Genomic DNA, 11,320 nt, shown 5'->3' on the forward strand with positions numbered 1-11,320 from the left:
TATAAACCGCGGTGCGCACGAAATCTTGATTGGGGCCTCATGCGATCAGCCGGCAACAGTTTGACGACCGCTGATTCTAGATCAGCAACCCAAGTGATCTTCCGGGCCGTTGAAATAGTCTCCTAACAAGATGATAAACTACTAATTCGGGGGGGCTTGCTGGCCCCACAGTGCTGTCCATCTACTGTTTCCTTCTTAATTATTGTCGTATCAGTATTCTACAGGTGAGAGCCGAACTGCATCACTCTTCCATCGTTGTACCTATTTATTAGTGATTATGCAATATTTTTTGTCTATGTCATATCTGTAACTCCAGCCTGGCTGACATTGCTCGGGAATTATGAAACTCACCCTCACTTCGGTAGCGTTACAAACACGGAATGGCAGCCGTCAACACTCCACTTTCTGCCGCCCTGCCGCGTGCGGTCCTTGCTTCCACTGTACACGTAAAAACAAAAAATAAAAAAAAGCTAGACTTACTACTACTTAAACCTAACTAACCTAAGGACATCACACACATCCATGCCCGAGGCAGGATTCGTACCTGCGACCGTAGCAGCTTCGCGGTTCCGGACTGAGGAGCGTAGAGCCGCTTGGTCATAGCGGCCGGCTGTCCTGTTCTTACAAGGGAACCCTCCCCATCGCACCCCCCTCAGATTTAGTTATGAGTTGGCACAGTGGATACGCCTTGAAAAACTGAACACAAATCAATCGAGAAAACTGGAAGAAGTTGTGTGGAACTATGAAAAAAATAAGCAAAATATACAAAGTGAGTAGTCCATGTGCAAGATAGGTAACATTAAGACTAATATCAGCCCAGGAGCCCCGTGGTCTCGTGGTCAGCGTGAGCAGCTACGAAAAAATAGGTCCATGGTTCAAATCCTCCCTCGAGTGAAAAATTTATTTTCTTTATTTTCGCAAAGTTATGATCTTTCCATTCGTTCATTGACGTCTCTGTTCACTGTAATACGTTTAGTGTCTGTGTTTTGCGACCGCACCGCAAAACGGTGCGATTAGTAGACGAAAGGACGTGCCTCTCCAATGGGAACCGGAAACATTTGATCGCAAGGTCTTAGGTCAACCGATTCCTTCACAGGGAAACACGTCTGATATATTCTATACGACACTGGTGACAGATAATAATTATCTGAAAATAAAAAATTAAATTCTTCACTCAAGGGAAGACTTCAACCCAGGACCTCTCGTTCCACAGCTGCTCACGCTAACCACGGGACCACGACGTTCCTGACCTCGCAGTTTCCTTGATGTTACCTATCTTGCACATGGACTACTCAGTTTGTATATTTTGCTTATTTTTTTCATAGTTCCACACAACTTCTTCCTGTTTTCTCGATAGATCTGTGTTCAGTTTTTCAAGGCCTATCCACTGAGCCAACTTATAACTAAGTCTGAGGGGGGTGCGATGGGGAGGTTCCCTTGTTAGAACATCCCCTCTTGCATTCAATTATTACGTGAGACATCGTATTATGGGACTGTAAAAGTGTTCACGAATGTAAGAACAATCGTAAAGAGGTCACGCGCATCGGTTTACGTAAAGGATTAGAAAAAATGTCACTCTCTGTCTTTACAACGAAATTCCTTGCACACTATTAACGGAAAGATGTCTGCAGTTTAATTTAATGCTGTACGTATTTGCCGTAGTAAATGGACGAGACGGAATGGCAGTTTTGAGAATATTGGTTCGGTTGTACGTATTGGTTTCGCTTTTACCGTGATGGACTTGCAAATACGGCAGAGTACGTCCGCTATCACTGATCAATTTATAGACCCTGAACGGCGTCTATTCCATCTACTTTCATCATGTTTCGCTGCCTTTTGTAATGTTTGACATCCTTTTAGCACACAAGGTGTACTTTCTCAAATTTACATTTCCCTTAGCCGTAATGAAATATCTACCAGTGCATTGCCAAGATCGTTGAATCGAGAGAAAGCCTTTCTGTGGTATGCGGTCTCTGGCCCACGTTTCACTTGTATGAACGCGGACACCCAGGTAGCTATTCACTCCATTCTGTTTGATGCGTTTCGCTACTGTGAGAAGGGAAGACAATTACTGGGGCTACAGCCAGAAGTACTAGTGCACCGTGTTCGATTTGTTGTTTCCAGGTGTGCTTGTTGATCCCACAGTTTATTAATTCAGTCGTTCGACAAAGGATTTATTTCGTCAAAGCTGATTCACTTATTCCGTAAGAGAAGGTTAATCAGTCATGGTTTTTTTTTTTTTAATGTTGCTGTGGAGGAGGGGGAGAGGGGCGGAAATTACTGCTCTGACTGGTTATTTTACAGTCTACCAGTCTACCACAGCTTGCTCTTCCTTTGTTACCATACTAAAGAAACTTAGCCCCAGCAGGCTATGAAGGTCCAACGGTACCGACCGGCCGCCGGGCGTCACTGGAAGCGGATATGGAGGTTCATGTAGTCAGCACAGCCGCACTCCCGGCCTTATGGCAGTTTACGAGACCGGAGCCGCTACTTCTGAGTCAAGTAGCTCCTCAGTTTGCCTCACGATGGCTGAGTGCACCCCGCTTGCCAACAGCGCTCGGCAGACCGGTTGGTAACCCATCCAAGTGCTAGCCCAGCCCGACAGCGCTTAACTTCGGTGATCTGACGGGAACCGGTGTTACCACTGCGGCAAGGCCATTGTCTTGTTGCCATACTAGTACCTCTAATTTGTAACATCCAGCGTTTCCGTAACACCACATCTTAACTGCTTCGATTCCTGTTCCAGTTTTAGAACTATAAATCATTTACTTTCACTAAATACTGCGCTCCAGAAGTAGATTCTTATAAACTTCTTCTTCAGATCAACGGCAATATTTGATACATGTAGTCTTCTTTTAGCAAGGAAGGCCTTCTTTGACTGCGATAATCTGTATTTAATATCTTCGCAGTTTCATTAGACGTACGTTACACTGAGGTGAAAGGAGTCACGCTATAGCGATATGCACAAGTACAGATGGCGGTAGCATCGCGTACACAACGTATGGAAGGGCAGTGCGTTGGTGGAGCTGTCATTTGTACTCAGGTGATTCACCTGAATAGGTTGCGGACGTGATTGTTGCCGCAGGACGGGAATTAACCGACTCTGAAAGCGGAATGGTAGTTAGAGCTAGATGTATGGAACATTCAGTTTCAGAAACCGTTAGGCTCAAAATGGCTCTGAACACCGTGGAACTTAACATCTGAGGTCATCAGTCCCCTGGAACTTAGAACTACTTAAACCTAACTAACCTAAGGACATCAGACACATCCATGCTCGAGGCACGATTCGGACCTGCGACCGTAGCAGTCGCGCGGTTCCGGACTCTAAACCGTTAGGAAATTACGTGTACCGAGATCCACAGTTGCAAAAGTGTGCCGGGAATACCAATTTTCAGGCATTACCTCCCAGCACGAACAATGCTGTGGCCGACGGACTTCAATTAACGCCCGAGAGCAGCGGAATTTGCGCAGTGTTGTCGGTGCCAACAGACAAGCAACACTGTGCGGAATCGATGTGGGACGTACGACGAACGTAGTCGTTAGGACTGTCCGGTGAAATCTGGCGGTAATGGGCTATGGCAGCAGATGACCACGCGAGTGCTTTTGCTAACACCACGACGTCACCTCCAGCGCCTCTCCTGGGCTCGTCACCGTATCTGTCCGACCCTAGACGACTGGAAAACGGTGAGCTGCTCAGATGAGTCTCGATTTCAGTCTGTAAGTGCTGACGAGAGGATTCGAGTGTGGTGCAGGTCTCACGAAGCCATGGACGAAAGTTGTTAACAAGGCACAGTGAAAGCTGGTGGTGGCTCCATAATGGTGTGGGATGTGTTTACGTGGAGTGGGCTGGTCCTCCGGTCCAACTGAACTGGTCTTTGATTGGAAATGGTTATGTTCGGCTTCTTGGAGACCATTTGCTGCCACTCATGGACTTCATGTCCCCTAACAACGATGGAAATTTTGTGGATGAGAGAGCGCCATGTCAACCGGGCCACAATTGTTCCGACTGGTTTGAAGAACATTCTGGACAGTTGGAGCGAATGCTCTGCTCACCTATCGAACATTTGTGAGACATAATCGAGAGGTCAGTTCGAACACAAAATCCTACATCGGTAACACTTTCGCAATTATGGATGGCTATAATGACAGCATGGCTCAGTACTTCTGCAGCGGATGTCCAACGGCTTGTGTCCATGCCACGTGGAGTAGCTGCACTACACCAAAGCCAAAGGAGGTCCGACTTCATTTTAAGAGGTGTCCCATGACTTTTGTCACCTCGGTGTGTTTTGCTTTCAAAGTAGCAGCATTGCTGCGCGTTGTTTACTGCTTCATTTGGTACTTGTTCACGAGAACTGGCGTGAAAACTTCCGCAAATCACGCAATTGTTTCTCCATATTCCTTTCGTCTTCCTTCGGTTTACTGCTAATCTATAATCTGTGCTCAAAAGGCCACCTAATTCAACTGGTCCCTAAACTCTTTCTCATTTTCTGTGAGGATTGCAATGCCATCAGCGATCTCCTCACTTTGAACACGATGAACTGTACCAGAACTTGGAGTACGAAATCAGGCCACAAATCACGGTCATCGGCAGTAGCCGCCGTCGCACCTGATCTGTCAGGACTCCTCAGCTTTAGTAGCAGCAGCAGGAGTTCCGTGACCCCATTCCGGATGACAGTGCTATGGGGCCAGCCTTCAACCAGTCACTCCGGCTTGACCGACTTACGCGTCGTCGATGTGCGCTGACAGACCCCCGGCCACTGTCCGTTCCACGTGGCTTGCGGCGGCCAACAAACGCAGCCGTTCCGCTAATGCAGCGTCAAGAACCAGCATTTGAAGTGCGGCCCAGCCGAGTACGTCATGTCTGTCATGGGCAGAGCCACGCGCAGCGCCCGCCGTCTGCCATAGGACTTTTGACGTTTTTAAAAATATCGCGAATCTGATACATCGATATGGAAGAAACATCTCTAACTGCTATCGATATATCGAAGTAATGAATCGATCTACCTACGCGAAATGTTTTGACGAATCAGTCTGCAAAAATATCGAATGCACATTGCAAATGTACTGCCGGTTTCAGAGCTCTGTATTTAAGTATTGATTTTTTATACTGAAGACCTAGGGGGGGGGGGGGGGGGAGATCTCTTCTGAACAGCACGTTGCAAGGCATCCCAGAATTGCTCAACAATGTTCATGTCTGGGGAGTTTAGTGGCCGCCCGGAAGTGTTTCAACTCAGAAGAGTGTTCTTGGAGCCATTCAGCAGCAATTCTGGACTTGTGGGGTATTGCATTGTCCTGCTGGAATTGCCCAAATGGTTCAAATGGCTCTGAGCACTATGGGACTTAACTTCTGAGGTCATCAGTCCCCTAGAACTTAGAACTACTTAAACCTAACTAACCTAAGGTCATCACACACATCTATGCCCGAGGCAGGATTCGAACCTGCGACCGTAGCGGTGGCGCGGCTCTAGACTGTAGCGCCTAGAACCGCTCGGCCACGCCGGCCGGCGGAATTGCCCAAGTCTGTCGGAATGCATAAAGCACATGAATGGATGCAGCTGATCAGACAAGATGCTTACGTACGCGTCTCCTTTCAGAGTCGTATCTAGACGTATCATATGTCCTGTATCACTCCAACTGCACACGCCTCACACTATTACAGAGCCTCCACCGGCTTGAACAGTCCCCTGGTGACGTGCAGGGTCCATGGTTTCACTAGGTTGTCTCCAAACCCATACACGCCCATCCTCTAAATACAATATGAAACGAGACTAGGCAACACGTTTATGGGCTTTCGGAGCCGAAGGCCTACCCGTGTACCCTTGACTGCCCGACACAAAGCTCTACGCATCTCCTGGTTGAGTGGTTCGCACGCTGACACTTGTTGCCGGCCCAGCATTGAAATTTGCAGCAATTTGCGAAAGGGTTGCACTTCTGTCACGTTGAACGATTTTCTTCAGTCGTCGTTGGCCCCGTTCTGGCAGGATCTTTTTCCGTCCACAGCTATTTCGGAGATGTTATACCTGATTCCTGACATTCACGTTACACTCGGGAAATGATCATATGGGAATATCACCACTTAATCGCTACCTCGGAGATGCTGTGTCCCATTGCACGCACGCCGACTATAACAGCACGTTCAAACTCACTTAAATATTGATAACCTGCCATTGTAGCAGCAGTAACGGATGTCTCCGCCAGTTCTCTTGTATAGGCGTTGCCGATCGCAACGCCATATTCTGACTGTTTATATACCTCTGTATTTGAATATGCATGCCTGCGTCAGCTTCTTTGGCACTTCGTTGTATTAGATCTTATGTAAACGAGCTAGAAGCCTGCCTATCCGCCTAGAGCAATAACTGAAGGGAAAACAACGCACGTTTACTCTTGGTGAGAACCACATTGCTAAAAAATGTAGCTACTCGTAACTGGCACGATAAAAGGTAAGGTGACAGATGAGTCCATTGTTAGGTTTCGTGACATATCGGATTTGTCGGAACACTTCATGTCTACTTCCTTTTTTCTTATTTCTGCCAATGCTAGCGACCTAGCAGTTTTAGTGTTAAAATTGCGTACTGACGCTGAAAGTTGCAGTTTCCATTGGTAGCGCCGAGCGCCGATTACGTCAGCACTTCCCCTCACACATCTCCACCAACCGCAAAGGCCAGTCTTCTCATTTAGGTCTTTGCTCGTAAGTTTCAACTGTTTTTGAAAATACGAATGTGAAGAAATACCACACTAGTTGCGTTAAAAATTGTTTTTTAACGCATCTGGTGTGCTGCTGCTTCACTTCGGAAGTCTTGTTAGTCCATTCACACGGCATGACGGGCAATCAACAACTGTCAGCGTGCGAACCACTCAACGAATCATCATTGATACAGGCTTTAGGAGCCGGAGGCTCACTCGTGTACCCTTGATGACTGCACGACACAAAGCTTTACACTTAGCCTGGGCCCGTCGATACCGACATTGCACTGCTGATGACTGGCAACATGTTGCCAGGTTAGACGACTCTTGTTTCGTATTGTATCGAGCGAATAGACGTGTACAGGTATGGAGGCAACCTCACGGATCCATGGACCCTGCATGTCAGCATGGGATTATTCAAGTTGGTGGAGACTCTGTAATGGTATGACGCTTGTGCAGTAGGAGTGATACGGGTCCCCTGATGCGTCTAGATACGACTCTGAAAGGTGACGCATACGTAAGCATCCTTTCTGATCACCTGCACCCATTGTGCATTCTGACGAACTTGGGCAATTCCAGTAGAACAATGCGACACCTCACACGTCCAGAATTGCTAAAGTGGCTCCAGGAACACTCTTGTGAGTTTAAACACTTCCGACTGGCCACCGAACTCTCCAGACATGAACATTATTGAGCATATCTGGGATACCTTGCAACGTGCTGTACGGAACAGATCTCCACCCCCACGTACTCTTACGGATTTATGGACAACCCTGCAGGATTCATTGTCATTTCGCTACACTACTTCAGTCCATGCCACATCGTGTTTCTGCACTTCTGCGTGCTCGCGGGGGCCCTACTCGACATTAGTCATGTGTAGGATTTTCTTTGGCTGTTCAGGGTATTACCTTCGCACATTTGAATAAAATGTCGGGGCATGGTTCCAATAGTTACGTACGTGTATAAAACAGTAATGTTCCAAAATTCGCATCGTGGTCACTGAAACGTTAGTTTAAAAAGGTAGGTAGCACTGTGGAAAGGTATGCGTTGCATCTACGGCCAGAGTTCACAACATATTAGTAGTAAGAATTGGCAAGCGAGTATTCAAAGTGATTTATATGAAGACAGTAACTGTTCTCGAAAGAACAGAATACTGTTGATGACCCTGCAGCTTTTCCCTGGAATAAATGATGACTAACTGAAACCCTCAGCTGCCGACAGGTGTTGTTGATATACCTCGATGTGGACAGGTGAAAATGTGTGCCCCGACCGGGACTCGAACCGGAGATTTTCTGCTTACATGGCAGACGCTCTGTCCATGTGAGCCACCGAGGACACAGATGAATAGTGCGACTCTAGAGACTTATCATTTGCACGCTTCCCGTGAGACACTCATTCCCAACTGTCCACAATTCTACATATGTAATGTACCTTATAGACATTTGCCCATCCACTCATTACTCGCGCACGCTTTGATGATTCCCGTAAGAGTTTGGGCAACCTGTGCGCATTCGCACAGACGAAGGTCAATAGCTGGGTAGCCTTTAATTATATATATGAAGACAGTAACTGGAAGACATTTTTGGCGACTTGCTGGTTCCTAACCTACCGTAGTAAACTACTGGGGAAAGGGAACCGACAGTTTCACGTTCAATCCAAACCACATGCCGTCCTAGGCGAATCTCCACTACATTCCGATGCGACGGCTAGATTAAATGAAGACTGAAATATGCGGTGATCCGTATGAGATTCACTGAGCGAGGTGGCACAGAGGTTAGCACACAGGACTCGCATTCGGAAAGAGGACGGTTCAAAACCCGCGTCCGGCCATCCAGATTTAAGTATTTCGTGATTTCCTTAAATAACTCCAACCAAATGCCGGGATGGAATCTTTCAAAGGGCACGGCCGATTTCCTTCACCATACGTGACGCAATCTGAACTTGTGCTTCGTCTCTAATGGAGTCGACGTCGACGGGACGTTAAACCCAATCTTCCTTCCGGAAGGAATTCGGTCGTGCTACTTTTTTGAGGCACGCGCTTTGCCGCTGGTCCACCACGCCAGAAGACTACTCCCAATGAAACTGTATTCACTGTATTTAAGTCTTGCCTCAATTATCAACCACTTCAGAATCGCCTCCCAGGTGCCTTTATCTTTTCTAAAGCCAAACTCTTTATCTTTAAATAAATCCCCAATTTTCTTTTCCAATCTTGTGCCAGGAACAAAAATTCATGAACGATTAAGCTCAGTGTGCCATAGTTTTCGTATTTATTTACCTGTGGCTTCTTCAGGATTGTGGGGATGACATTTTTCATAACATCCGATGGTATCTCTCCAAGCCTCATAGATTCTACACCGTAACTTGGCCGGCCAGGGTGGCCGAGCGGTTCTAGGAGCTACAGTCTGGAACCGCGCGACCGCTACGGTCGCAGGTTCGAATCCTGCCTCGGGCATAGGTGTGTGTGATGTCCTTGGAGGTTAGTTAGGTCGAAGTAGTTCTAAGTTCTAGGGGACTGATGACCTCAGTAGTTAAGTCCCATAGTGCTCAGAGCCATTTGAGCCATTTCAATCCTAACTTGAAGAATTGGTTACCAATAAGGGCAGGTTATCTAACACTTCTCCTTTATTTGCTCGCAAGTCTTCGAAGTCGAAGACTGACCCCCGTATGTCTTCCAGAATCGACATCCATTTCTCATTGTATCGCGTCAGCAGTCAGTTCTTCTCCATCGTAGAGGTCCTCAGTGTACTATTTCCACTTCTATCTCTACTCAGCATTCTACCAGTGAAGTTTCTTTTGCAGTATTAACTTTGACGTCTCTGCTTTCAATTTTACCGAAATTTGTTTTAACTTTCCTGTCTTTCATTTCGACGACTATTTCAATTTCCATATTGTCACATTTCTCCTGCATTCAATTCGCTTTAGCTTCCCTACACCTCTTACAGATGTCTCTCGTATCTCTGCCATCGTTGGATGAAGACACACCGATGGCACGGACCATGAGCACTATAGGGTTAACGGCTGCCGGGAACTACGAAGGCGGCGATATGACTAGCCACAAAGCAGGCGGTACTGACGCGGGACTTCGTCTCTGTCAGCAGTGGTCGACTACAGGCGACATTCTGAACTATCAGCTTGCGATATCTCTGCTACCGTGGCCTCTCTTGTGTGCTTTGTCACGTTAATATCAAATATAACTGATTGCATCTTGTGGCAGACGCGAAATTCTGATACGTCAGGTGTCAGTTTCTTCTGCTTCGCTTATTTCCATATTTACTTTGAATTTTCTCGAAGAAAAGCGTCTCGTGATTTGAGATTAACAGAGAGAATCCCGAAATACTGATTTCGGTCTTCCGAAGTTGTTTGGCGGTGGAAGATCGTAACACTGTCCCTCCTTTCAATCGTCGCACGAACGTCGAAATGACAGATATTGTGATAACCGATCGCGGAATTGAAAAGCAGCTACAATGGATTAGTAGTGGAAAGGCGTCAGGATCAGATGAGACACCTATAAGATTCTATAAAGATTGTGTGAAAGAACTTTCTCCCCTTCTAGCAGAAATTTATCGTAGATCGCTAGAGCAACGGAAGGTACCCAACGAGTGGAAAAAAGCGCAAGTGATTCTCGTTATTAAGGAATGCCGTAAGACAGATCCACAGAATTATAGACCTGTATCGTTGACGTCAATCTGTTGTAGGATTATGTAACATGTTTTATGCTCAAGAATTATGACGTTTTTTGGAAAATGAACATTTCCTCTATAAAAATCAATATGTATTTCGCAAACAGAGGTCCTGGAATACTCAGCTCGCTCTGTTTCTTCATGAGATCCACAGCGCAGTGGACATCGGCGGTGAGGTTGATGCAGTGTTCCTTTATTTCAGTAAGGCATTTCACACCGTCCCGCATTGCTGTTTAATAAAATAAATACGAGCTCGGAGTACCGGAGGAGACATGCTATTGGATTCAAGACTTTCTTGCATAAGAACTCAACACTTCGCTCTTAACGAAACGTGTGGTGATATTTTTAAAAATATTTATATTTTGATTAAATTATTATTCTCTTGTGAAGATTCAGAAATCTGTTATGAGTTTTGCACCACCTCTTGGCGGAAAGAGCAAAGACTTTTCAAAAACTTAAGTACTATATGTGATAGTTTATGTGTCACCTGAAATCGTTTGCAGAAGGCGTAGCGTTCTCAAGATTAAGAACAGAGTTCGCATTGCCACTTAATTTATTTGTGTCGTGATCATGTTCGACCACGACCGGATATGAGACATAGTAACTACGAACAGAGAAACCTAAGGGATCAGACAGAACTGGAAATTTTCTTTGCTATACTACACCACACGTTAAAAGAAATTGGATTTAAATCACAAACAAGGTAAATGGCAATGCGCCTTCTGCCTTAACTACGACGTTTGCCGACATGTAGTCGGTCCCTGGTAGCTGTATGAAAACTATAAAACACCGTTATTTCTGTTGCCATTAATAGGAGATGGATAGCAAAGAAATACTTTAAGTAATAAGCAGGCACTACAGCATTTGAGAGCACAATAACCAATTTAATTATCTTAGTCAGTATTGCTAACAACAGGCTCCGTACAGTTTTAATGTTCTATCTTCGATATTTCATC

General features: G+C 46.0%; 1 pseudogene; it reads right to left on the reverse strand.

Moving 5' to 3' along the window:
- Positions 1–2,545: 2,545 nt before the first annotated feature.
- On the reverse strand, positions 2,546–2,663 carry LOC124620511 (annotated as a pseudogene).
- Between the last annotated feature and the right edge of the window lie 8,657 nt (positions 2,664–11,320).

This window comes from Schistocerca americana, chromosome 6 (assembly GCF_021461395.2).
Source record: "Schistocerca americana isolate TAMUIC-IGC-003095 chromosome 6, iqSchAmer2.1, whole genome shotgun sequence".
NCBI classification, from domain to species: Eukaryota; Metazoa; Arthropoda; class Insecta; order Orthoptera; family Acrididae; genus Schistocerca; species Schistocerca americana.